This window comes from Neopelma chrysocephalum, unplaced genomic scaffold (assembly GCF_003984885.1).
Source record: "Neopelma chrysocephalum unplaced genomic scaffold, ASM398488v2 Primary Assembly neopelma1_60, whole genome shotgun sequence".
In the NCBI taxonomy this organism is placed as follows: domain Eukaryota; kingdom Metazoa; phylum Chordata; class Aves; order Passeriformes; family Pipridae; genus Neopelma; species Neopelma chrysocephalum.
Window position 1 is genome coordinate 11,358,157 of NW_020897715.1, and position 11,503 is coordinate 11,369,659.

General features: G+C 41.8%; 1 long non-coding RNA gene across 1 annotated transcript in view; it reads left to right on the forward strand.

Moving 5' to 3' along the window:
* Positions 1-10,980, forward strand: part of LOC113966431 — a 28,928-nt gene extending 17,948 nt beyond the window's left edge. Inside the window, exon 2 of the long non-coding RNA XR_003533826.1 lies at positions 10,780-10,980. This is a non-coding gene — a long non-coding RNA (uncharacterized LOC113966431). The remainder of the gene's footprint in view (positions 1-10,779) is intronic.
* Positions 10,981-11,503: the final 523 nt, after the last annotated feature.

Below are 11,503 nucleotides of genomic sequence, written 5' to 3' on the forward strand. Positions count from 1 at the left end.
ACTTCAGCTTGTTGCTGCTGTTGCATGTGGAGGGTATCAACTGAGGTCCTAATTCCTTCTAGGACCTGAACTCCTGTGTGTGTTTCAGATGCAATATGTATGTGCACAGTACTCAAAGATCTTGATTTTAAAGGAACTAAAAATTCCAGGGTCGAGTTCTTCCCAAGGCTTTCAGTTTGTGTATAGGTCAAGCACCAGATGATTTGCTACAGCACAAGGCTTTGAACTGATCCCTGAAATTCTACAGCCATTCTCCTGCTATAAGGTTTTGAGCTGCCAAGTAAAGTGCACTGGGAAAAATAATATGCAGAAGGATGTCCATATTTTTCATCTGTAAATGCTTAAGACCAAAGATTCCAGAGGAATGGACATATCTGTTTTGTGATAGTATCATTACTTAAGTTCTGATATAAATTAACCCCTCCTTTTCCCACCCTTTTTTTTTCCAGTGGTTTATTTTTGGTGGAGGGAGGGTTGGTTGGCTGGTTTGGGGGGTTTTTTTGTTTGTTTTTTTTTTGGTTGTGTTTCTTTTGTTTTGTTTTGGTTTGGTTTGGTTTGGTTTTGGGGTTTTTTTTTGTTTGTTTGCTTGTTTGGGTTTTTTTGGTGATTTGGTGGGTTTTTTTTGTTTTTTGTTTTTAATCTCTTACAAGGGATTTAGGTTAGTAATGGAGGCTGGGCCACAACAGAATGTTTACCATGAGGTCTTCTGCTGCATAGATAACTTTTTCCCCCTGCAAATGATGGGTCTGAAATTCTTCCTCAGAGGGAGATCAGAACAAGAAGAGAACCTGAAGACCCTCCTCCCCCTGCCACACATGCACAGAAGAGGAGATGAGGTCTTCTGTGGGGTGAAGATTTGCAGGGGCAGAAGGCCTTTACAAATGCTACTGGAGATGACAGAAGCTGCAGAGGAGTCAGAGAGAAAAAGGATATTGAGAGATAAGGTTAAGGGACATGCAGGAAACTACTGGTCCATGTCTATACCAACTGCGGTGAATTAGAGAAGAATTGCAGTGTTCTCTTCCTCTATCTCATCCCATGAAGAGTTGTGCAGTCAGGGAGAGCCCCTTGCTAACATGGATGGTGGGTAACTGATTTTCATTAGCTGAAGCTCTGGCTATTGACCTGATAATTTTCTACTCATTCTTTACATTGGTGTAAATGATTAAAAAAATAGGGGAGCGGAGAACCAGGGTGTGAGTCCCTGGCAGTACTGGAAAAGCAACACAGCACAACCTCCATTTTGAAATGGGTATGGGTGAGGCAGTAATTGAGGTGTACAGGGTGAGGAATGATTTGGTCAAGCAAAGAATTGGTGTAATTAGCTGTCTGTTTATGCATATGGCTCTTCTGGCTATTTTTCCTTTTCTCAGCAGCATAGTTTGGATCTGAGCCTATTCCAGACAACTCTGACTTTCCTCTTCCTAATTTCCCGTAGTAAAGGTTGAATAAAATCAAATGCTAAACAAACTGTGGGCTCAAACTTTCCTTTAGAAGTTAGAGGAAAAATTCCCCCCACATCCCCTCCCCTCAATTTCTCAGACTTTTCCAGCCTGTTTTGTGAAAGATTCTCAGTCTTTCCTTGTGAAAGCTGATGGATGGCTCCAGCAGGGGACCCAGTGAACTCCCACAGAAGAATGGGGCAGAGGTATGTGAATCCCTGTGATTTTTCTGGAAGGGGAAAATGAGGGAAGGAGGTAGGCTGCTTTGCAGCTGGGATCCACCACAGAGTGAAACAATGCCAAACAAGAAACTCAGCTCAGAGCCCAGAAAAAAAATAAGGGATTTTGATGGCCTTTGGACTGGCTATTAAACAAGCTACAGGGGCTCCATTCTGCTACAAGCCTTTTGATTAACCCTACCCTCCAAACACATAACCTGCAAATAAACATAAACCAGGCCTACACTAGCTGAGGCTGAAAAGCTGTGCACGCACCATCCTCCTTTTTTTTTTTACTACAAAGTCATGTGATACAACAGTTACTGTCTCCTGTTCCGGAGCTGGTGCAGCACACCAGCTGGAAGGGCATTTCTACCATGTTCCTTTGCACAGCATGGACATGCTTTTTTGCTACACCCTGGCTTCTCGGGGTCTGTGTTTGTGTCTGTGATCTGATATCATTCTGTTGCTGCTTCATCAGCAGGAGACAAAAGAATTTTAGTGCCACTAAAGCTTATGAACCACAGGCTTCTCCACTCCAGCTTGTCCATTGACTTCTATCCAGAGACAGGGGAAGAGCTGTCGTCTGAATGACTTTTTTGTGAAAGCATGAGTTAATGCGGCACTGACTTTTTCAGCCCCTTCCATCTACTTACACTCCAGAAGAAACCAAAGGTGGAAACAATATATTTGGTCTCACCTAATAAATCTCTAGCAGTATGGAATAACTCCTACTACTCTAATGCCAGTATTTATTTTGTTGTGTTTCTTACAGTGTAAGTGCTCTCCCTTCCTTGTAAGTCTATTTCACACCCTGACAGACTTCACTATCTTATGTCAGTAAGATGTAGACGAACAAGAAAGAGTCACTATTGGAGCAACAAGAGTGATAAGAGGCTTAGCGAACATGAACTGTGAGTAAAGGTGGAGAGAATCTGTTTTGTTTAGTCTAGGAAAAAGAACATGACAAGAGCAGAGGTGGGAAGTATGATAGTGTTCAGACATTTTCAAGAATTTTGCAGATAGGACAGGGATCAAGTCTGCAGGTCAAGACAGGGTGAAGCAAGGAGATATTGGCCTAAGTTCAGTAAAGAAGAGTTACGTTAGATCTCTAAGAAAGGTAGAAAAAAAAGCCCAAAATCTTTCTAGCTGAAAGAATAGTTGAGCAATGGCTGTCTAGGGATTATAGACTTATTGCTCTTAGGAGGTTCATGAGAAGCCTGGATAGGTGAAAACTCTAGAAAGGGGATCCCAAAATTTCACTGCCTTTCCATGGTAAATTTTGTGTATCACCACCAATACAAATTCTGTTTATTTTTGACTAGATTCAGCTGCTTGCAACCATCTGTCTTTTCATTTTCCCTCCCTGCCCCACTTCCTTCCAACATTTAGGTGTTTTCCTGTATCTTCCTCTTGACCCATTTCATATTGCCAGATCAAAACACTGAGTGGTTGTAGATCCAAATGATCCTGTTCCTGTAACTGTACCTCATCAAATTTGAACAGTATTTTTGTAGAGTAGCAAAGCTCAGCATTTAGCTCTTCTTTTGTATGGCATCTAGCATAGCAAGATTCTTTTCCGTTACTGGCACCCCAAATGATCACAGAATAAGCTGAGTTGGAAAAGACCCACAAGGATCATTGAGTCCAACATCTGGCCCTGCACAGGACCACCCCAAGAATCACACCATGTGCCTGAGAGCATTGTCCAAACACTTCTTGAACTCTGTCAGGCTTGGTGCTGTGACCACTTCCCTGGAGAACCTGTTCCACTGCCCAACCACGCTCTGGGTGAAGAACTTTTTTCTAATATCCAGCCTAATCCTCCCCTGACACAACTTCAGACCATTCCCATGGGTCCTGTCACCGGTCACAGGAGTGAAGGGGTCAGCACCTGCCCCTCTGCTTCCCCTCATGAGGTCTCCCCTCTGTCTCCTCCAGGCTGAACAGATCAAGTGAGCTCAGCTACTCCTCATACAGCTTCCCCTCAAGGCCCTTCACTATCTTTGTATTCCTCCTTTGGACGCTCTCTAAAAGCTTTATATCTTTCTTATATTGTGGTACCCAAAACTGCACAAAGGACTCAAGGTGAGGCCACACCACTGCACAGCAGAGCAGGAAAATGCTGCAGGAGAAACAGTATATATAATAAGAAGAATTGCAATTATCACTCTTCTACAAATAACTCAGTTCTACCTGTGGCTGCAGTTAAGCACTAAAGAAAGAGTGGGATATTTCATCCAGTGTTGAGCTGGATGAAATATTACGTCTTAGCTATGGTAGGATAACTGCAATATGGAAGGTACAGTATGTTTCAGTTGCAGGGCCCAGGACTGATTGTGTAATGCTGCATGACAAACACATTTGATGTTTTATAAGCGTTCACCAGGGAACAGCAAATCAGCAGTAAGATCTCATACTTTGGAAGAATACACTGTACTACACACATTTTTACATCTTTGAACTAGTGTAACTAGTTGTTTTGAAAGAAATCGACTGAAGACATATGATGCAACCAGACCTCGTGTGTCAGCTACCTATGTTAGCTGCCTGATGAGGCAGGACCAACACTGTAATATTGTGTGAGATCAGCCCCTGACCCTGAATGAAACAGATTGGAGGCAAAAGGAGAAGAAATGAGTGTTAAATCATATGTCCTGCTTAACTACTCAGTGTCTTTCAGCAAGCTACAATCACCCTGTGCTTGACTTTCCAGAGGCATTACTGTCCCTGATGAGGAAGAAGAGGCTGAGTTCCTCCTCTGTCTGTACAGGACCACATGCTGCTTCTGCATTAACATCCTGATTAACAGCCCACTGAGAGTCATGTAGGACAGCAGAAAATGCAGCCAAGGTTTCCTGTGGAGAAGCTGGCAGCCCTCAGGAACCCCCTCCAGGTCCATCTTGCTCCCTGCCTGTAGCCAGGCAGCCAGCCCAGAGTCCCCCTAACAGCCCCTCACTCCTTAGTCTGTGGCTATGACCCTCCCATCGTCCTGAGCATTGACTGTCCTGGGGCTGCAGCTTTTCTGGGAGCACTGTAGCCCAACAGGCATTGGGACAATCCCTTCAAGGGAGCAGTGTCTGCCTGGGGAGTGTATGTGGCGAGCTCTTGAAACATCTCTGTGTCCAAAGCCAATATCTTCAAGCTGAGGCAAATCAGAAGTTAAGGGTTGCTTGTAAAGGTTAAATTGTGACATTTTTAAAGGGCACTGAGTCTCAGTCAGTGCATGCTTTGGCAGTGTGTCCAGTCTGTTACAACCATATTGTGCCATCCCTGGGAGGCTGTTGGAAAAGGCAGTAGTTCACTTCTGCTCCTGACTCTGCTGACCACCACACAGCCCACCCTGCTGGAAGGGGCAGGGGGAAAAGGACCTCCAGGCATGACTTGGGCTTCAGCCCCACAATTGGATAAAGTTAGTATAAACCTTCTTCTCAATCAATTTCTGTCAGAGCTAATGGCAGAAGATGCAAAGAAGATGAAGAAAACATCAAGCTCCTTACCTCAATGTATGTAGGCATTGTTTGGAAGTAATGGAGAGTCAGGACCAATGATCTACAAGGAGATTTCCGTGGGAAAGTATCTGGCATCAGGTGATAGCTGCTTCACTTGGATTGAACAGCCTCTGCCCAACTTGTCATTTTGTAAAAATAAAAAAAATTTGGTGGAGTGTTTGGTTTTGAGGTTAATGTGTAGAAAATGTGGGGAATGTACCCTTTTAAAATCATTTAAACCTGAACATGTTGCCTCTTTCCTCTCTCCATTTTCCAGAGTTCCCAGAGGTATAAGCCCTTCTGTGGTGCTTCCTCCTCCACTTGCTGTTTCCCCCCACCACTGATGTACTTACCAGCTGCCATGCAAGTATGCTGCTTTTCAGGCTTTTCAGTTAGTGAGGCAATAAGAAGAAATTGGCATTTAAGTTACCCCGTAGGATGTTGATGACATTTTCCCTTACTCTGTTTTAGACCATGCTGGCTCAAGCCATCTTGTATCTATCCAAAGTTATTGCAGACAAGGCAAGCTTTGATCTTTCCAAAAGTGCAGAACTGTACATTTGCTGTAATGTGATGTCTCTCCTATTATTGCTGAGCCTGGAACACAATAACATCTTATAGAGGGCTTTGGAGTTTAGACTACAGCCCATTTATTTATTTTGCTGGAGCACTGTCCCATAAGGAAAATCCTAGGCTGGGTTTAAAGAGCCAGACAATGGAGCAGCCGTCACATTTAGATGTTGCTTTTGAAACAATACCCTAATGCTACATCACTTTGCTCTGCTGGGTTCTGCTTCTACTTGTCAATGGCAGAAATCACAAGATCAGAATTAGTGAAAGGGCTTTAGTGATGTTTAGTGCAAAGCATGTTGAAAATGAAAACACCGAGCTCAACTCTGCTGAAAAAGCAGCTCTTAGGTTCCTAGGTTTCTTCTTGACTAGTGGGTAGAGGCATTACCTCACACTCAGTATGGAATCAGGCAATGGACTGTGTGTTTCAGACTTTTGCAAGAAAATAGTAATCTTACACTTGGAGTAAATATTAAGAGTGCCAAATGTATGTCAAAAATCTAGACCATTTACTACCATGGAAAGGGGCTTGAGTCTCCCAGCATTTATAGAAAAGAAAAAAGAGACATGTCTAGTCTTACTGTCTGTGAAAATAATCTTAGAACATTTTTGGAGTCTGCAGATAGCCCAAAATAAGAGCCTAAAGCTGTAGGACTTGCTGTATTTACAGCCTACTCATTTTCAATGACAAAATGAAAAAAAGAATAGTATTTTTTACCAATATATTCTGTTGAAAAAAACAACTTATCAACAGTTTTTAGTAAAAAATTTTGATGCTGATTTGCTTGCTCTATTGCCAAGCTCCTCCTCCTGCTCCGGGTTTTTAAAAATACAAAAGTGGTAAATTTAAACAGGTAGAAGCAGCTGCATATTGCGAAGAGGCATGGGGTGAATAACTTTTTCATTTATTAAAAAAATATGGAAGCTAAGATTGAAATTGGCAAACAAAAAATCCTGAAAAAACATTGGAAAGCAAACACTTGACATTTATTCTGTAAAGTGAGCTTTCAATTCTCATTAGCCTGATTAGAGCGATTTATATAACAGTTTTGGTTTTGGCTTCCCTGTGATATTAAGTGCCTCTTACAGATTGCTTAATATCTTAGACATCTTCAAGGACTTCCATGTCCCTTAAGCATCTCTGTTAAACTTCTAAATCTCACTTGCTCTCTTACAATCAGTGACTTTTACAATGCAATTATGTGCAAGGATTTTGAAATCTGGGGTTGTGTATGCATATATTTGTATATATCTGTCCAAAACAGATACTAAGATACTGTGTAAAGGGGATTACGTAGTAATTTTCTGATGAATCCATTGACAATGTTAGTACTTTTAAGGTTTGCGAACTACTTGAGATCTCTCTGTCACATCAGATTGCTGCAAAACCTTGGAATCTTGCCATGAAAATAAGGACTAGTTTGACATGGATTACATGCGTTTTTGCTAGTAATTACAGGAACAGGACATTTGGCAAGCTGGCATTTGATGGGGGTACAAATATGACAGGTCAAGCAGGGTAACAGGAAATACTGGGAGCAGCTCTTTCAGCCAAGTTTGGTTTTTAAAGGACCAGGTCAACAGTAACAGACCTAACTAAAAGCCTAAGTCTAAACCAGAACAGCCAAGACTGCGTGTGATACCCCACCTAATTGCTCAAATCTTTCTTACTTATTACCACTTTCAGTTTAAGCCCTGTGTTTATTATGAGTGTGTAAGGAGTTTCTGAGCCCTTGCGCTGTGTATGGACACAGAGCCCTGCAAGTGTGCAACTGCTAAGATCCATTTAAAACTTACTTTGTGCACAGGGATATTCTATTGGATAAACTGAGAAATATCAGAACTAAAAACATAACTCACATGCTTGGGGGCAAAGCAAAGGCTGTGGATCCAACTGGGAGGCTGAAATTACTAACTTCTGAATGATTAACTGTGTGACCTTTGAAGAGCCTGTACTGCAGGAGCTTCATATCTTCAGGATTTTTGTGAGATACCGAGAGCGTAGGTCTATGGTCTTTCTGCAGAATAGTTCAAAGCTTGGAAACCTTATCCTGGGGGTAGAGATATAAGAAGCCTTATCTATTCATTTCAGAAAAGAGAAGGTGAAGAGGTGGCTTGGTCAGAGTCCACAAGACTTTAGTGTGGTAGAAGGTTTCTGTGAACAAAGAACTCTTTTATGCAGCAGAGAGAGGCATAACAAACCCTGTGTCTGGAAGCTGCAGCTCAGTTTATACAGATGGGAACTGAGGTGCAAAATAATGGGCTTGAGGCAGAAATCACTGACACAAATTCTATGCCTGGTGTTACACTGCGGATCAGACTGGGTCATCACAACCAGCACTCTTGGCTTTGAAATCTGTATGCCTATGATTAACGTGATTCCCACATTATATGCACACATCAGCATTACATTTAGTCACTGAAGAAGAGAGAGAATGCATTCAATTAGCTCTGGGCTTTCTGCCTAAAGAGGGAAAATGAAGTGAGATTTTGTTTAAGGACAACTCTGGTAACTCTGAAAAACAACATGGAATTATTAGCATTTGGGCAGATTGAACAGGTTTTCAAGGCCCAGTACAAAAGACCTTGCAGAAAGATCTCTGTTCTCAGTGACCTGCACAGAAAGCAGGCCAGAAGGAAGGCCTGTGCCTACCCTACTAGGGCTTAGTTGTGGTCCTAGAAAGCATAGGACATGCTTAGATAAGCAAATCAGAGGTAGGCAGGTCCATACTAGAACCCTTTATTTCAGTAGGGATCTTGCATAAATAGAAAGGGGAATATCCTTTTGTCTGAGGATGGTCTTACTTAGAAAGGGTGGTATGGATGATGGTAATGGAAGGGAACTGAATCCTTTCCAGAGCAGCCCTGGTTTAAATGTTTCATTTTGCTGGAAAACCCCTAAGTTCTTGTAAGAACTTTAGAATAGAGTCACTTTAAAGTGTTCCTGACTCACATGATGGGAATTCATTGCATTGAAAATCTAATTTTCAAAATGAAAAAATTATGATTTTCAAATGTAAAATAACTTGTCTTTGAAAAGGTAAGCAAGATACCATTTTTTTCAAAACTGCACTTTCAAATCTCATTTAAGTACTCAGGGGGTATCAAAATGAAATTTGTTGGTGATTTCAGATAGAAAACGTTTTAATAATAATTATGGTGCATGAGTAGTGTTTCACCCTTTGAAGTTTATTCAGATCGGAAATACTTTGAAGTTGGTTATCTCAGAATCACATAATCACAGACTGGGTCAGGTTGGAAGGGACCACTGTGGGTTATCTGGTCCAACCCCCCTGCACAAGCAGGGCCACCCTAGAGCACATTGCACAGGGTTGCATCCAGATGGTTCTTGAATATCTCCAGTGAGGAAGCACAGTCACCCACACAGTAAAGAAGTTCTTCCTCATGTTCAGGTGGAACTTCCTGTGCATCAGTTTCTGCCCATTCCCTCTTGTCCTGTTGCATGGCACCACTGAGAAGAACCTGGCTCCATCCTCTGGGTGACCTCCCTTTAGGTGCAGGACCCTGAATTTGCCTCTGTTGAATTTCAGAAAGTTCCTCTCTGCCCTTGCCTCCAACCTGTTGAGGTCCTTCTGAAGGGCTGCACAGCCCTCTGGGGTATCAGCCACTCCTCCCAGCTTTGTGTTGTCAGCGAACTTGCTGAGGAGGCTTCTGTCCCTTCATCCAAGACATTGATGAATGGGACAAGAAAATCACTTCCTATACAGTCTTATTTTCTGCCATGGGATGCTAAAGCATCTGTAGTTGTCACCCACGTGTATAGATGAGTCCTTTCAATACAGCTGCTTTGTTTTGCTTTTCCATTTTTTCCATCAGAGTGCCCAGTTATTCCAGACCAACACTTGTATTTGTTGAACATTTCCTATCATCTGTCTCCAAGGTCCTCAGTTTAAGCAGAGTGCTGAGGCGTGGATAATTGAACTCACTCATTTTGGGGTCCAGGTTGTTGTTGACTTCTCTTTCTCTTCTCTCTTGCAAACTTTCATTTTAAAAGGTCACAATTTTCTTTGCCAAGTTGTGAAACTTGGTTTTGGGTTTTTTCATTCTGTTTTCCAGCCACCTTGCAAAGGAAGTATCATGTGGAGTCATGCTTTTGATGTCACCTAGGACTGCGGGTCTGCACTATGCACATCTGAAATAGCTGGTTTAGACCCTTTTCATTTTCATCTTGTTGCTTTTGGCAGGAAAAAAGGTGTTCAAAAGTAAGAGAATTTGTTCCCAGCTGATTTGAAAACTGAATGGCTCCCTGTTTGTTTTTTTCTTTTCTAAAAGTCCTTTACAAGGGACTGTTTTTTGAGGGCTTGTGATCACGCGTGTAGTTTGCTTTCTGTCTAGCCACAGCAGTTTACCACTTACAAAAGAGTCTTTCAGCACCTGACCCTGTATTCAGGGCAAGATCTGCAACCTTTAATTGTTTAATTAGCTGGTGCTAGCTTAAAATATATAACAGAGCTCTCTCTCAGGTAAGTAGGTTATTTCAGGAAGCATCCCCACAAATTATTTTCATTCCTTTTCCTTTGCTACTTTACCCAGCAGAAGGAAGCAAAGGTCGTGATCTTTGACAATGATCAGCCCACCTTCAAAATACTTGCAAGTAGCCCTCATCTTCTCAACTAATGAAATAAAAGCCTCTATCAGGACTCTCCTATAGTAGGCTGTTTGTGCCTGATGTGCTCTCTGCTGAGGAGGGGTGTGAGTGGTGGTGGCTAAAAGAAAAATGACCTTATATCTTTTCATTGCTTCTTTGTTTGTTTAGTGGTGAGCAGGCAACCCTTTCATCTGAAAACTTGTGCATTCTTTTCTACTCCATAAAAATGTGGAGTCAAATATAATCCCAAGTTGGGCAGGAAGGTGCTTTACCTACAGTAACAAACAGTACACGGAACAAAGGCTGCTTGTCCTGACTACCTCTGTCAAAAACAAAAGATCATGAGTAAAGGTGAAAGGCAGTACTTCTAAAATGTATCCTTTTAAACATCAGTTAACTGCAGAAGGTGACACTGACAGAATACGAGGTTTCATTTTATGTGTTTGCAGATTTTGACATGATGAGGAGACAATTGAGCTGCTGAGAAGTTTTTCTTCTTTTAATGACATTCAGACACTCCTGCTACAAGAAGATGAGTTAGCATTTGCCATCTTCATCGTGCTGCCAACTGATCTCTCCCAGTTTATTTCTGGTAGAATTTCCAATATTTTTAATACCATAATGCTGGCAGATAAAAGATTAAGAATAAACTGCCTCTATCCCTATCTTTTCTGTGAGAGATAAACAAGAGTGAACATAAAGTACGTCAGTAGCATTTTTATGGAGCCACTTTTTAAACTGTAACTTGTTTTAAAGTCAGCATTGCACTTGGCTCAAATGATGAGATACCGACATTAAATGCTACTCAGGCAGAGCCAGTGTTAATATTTTCAATGCTTTATTAAAAAGGAATGAATGTAAACTAATTCTACTTCTGTTATGATGAAGTTCCTTCATAACATCTGAGCAAAATCAAAGCTCTTTGAGGACTTAGGCAAAGTATAATTTTTCTGCTGTTTATTTGGGGCAGGGAGCAGTGAGGGAATGATTTTTAAAATGCTTACTGAGAGTCAGCTAATTTTCCTCATCCCTGTTTGAAAGTTTCCAGAAAAAGGAGCATGAGGAAATCAGGTCGACTCCCATGGTCAACAGCAGCCAATGCCAATGAATACGTGTACTGTTGGTTAGTGAAACTCATTATCCCTATGTGCCAGAACTGAGACAATGGAGACA